Source organism: Dermacentor andersoni, chromosome 1, assembly GCF_023375885.2.
Source record: "Dermacentor andersoni chromosome 1, qqDerAnde1_hic_scaffold, whole genome shotgun sequence".
NCBI lineage: Eukaryota > Metazoa > Arthropoda > Arachnida > Ixodida > Ixodidae > Dermacentor > Dermacentor andersoni.
In genome coordinates this window covers 385,563,519-385,564,406 of record NC_092814.1, presented here as the reverse complement: position 1 = coordinate 385,564,406, position 888 = coordinate 385,563,519, and the positions used below count along the sequence as shown (strand labels likewise).

Sequence of the window (888 nt, the reverse complement as noted above, 5' to 3'; positions counted from 1 at the left end):
GATCCACGGACCTCTGGGTTATGGGCACAGCACGCTTCCGCTGCGCCACTCTGCTGCTCCTGCATGCTATGTAAAATTGTTTATATTTGTAATAAACGAGAGTAGCCTTTTGTTTTAAGGCGGTAAACACGAGCGCGCAGCACAAGAGAGCACTTCTCGGAGTGCAATTATGTCTATAAGACACCAAATTACTGCGCTGATAAGCTCTTCCTGTTAAATGGGAGCAAAATAAGGTAAAGGAAACGTGTAGCAAAGCGTGGTTTCGATCCACGGACCTCTGGGTTATGGGCACAGCACGCTTCCGCTGCGCCACTCTGCTGCTCTTGCATGCTATGTAAATTTGTTTATATTTGTAATAAACGAGAGTAGCCTTTTTTTTAAGGCGGGAAACATGAGCGCGCAGCACAAGAGAGCACTTCTCGGAGTGCAATTATTTCTATAAGACACCAAATTACTGCGCTGATAAGCTCTTCCTGTTAAATGGGAGCACAATAAAACAAAGGAAACATGTAGCAGAGCGTGGTTTCGATCCACGGACCTCTGGGTTATGGGCCCAGCACGCTTCCGCTGCGCCACTCTGCTGCTCCTGCATGCTATGTAAAATTGTTTATGTTTGTAATAAACGAGAGTAGCCTTTTGTTTTAAGGCGGTAAACACGAGCGCGCAGCACAAGAGAGCACTTCTCGGAGTGCAATTATGTCTATAAGACACCAAATTACTGCGCTGATAAGCTCTTCCTGTTAAATGGGAGCAAAATAAGGTAAAGGAAACGTGTAGCAAAGCATGGTTTCGATCCACGGGCCTCTGGGTTATGGGCCCAGCACGCTTCCGCTGCGCCACTCTTTTTTTTTTTTTCTTTATTGCCGGTAATCAGCAGTACATCGGAAG

The 888-nt window shown here is 46.3% G+C and overlaps 1 non-coding gene across 1 annotated transcript; it reads right to left on the bottom strand.

Annotated features, from left to right (window-relative positions):
- Positions 1–510: 510 nt before the first annotated feature.
- On the bottom strand, positions 511–582 carry TRNAM-CAU (transfer RNA methionine (anticodon CAU)). Its single transcript has one exon. It is a non-coding gene; the product is annotated as a tRNA-Met (tRNA).
- Positions 583–888: the final 306 nt, after the last annotated feature.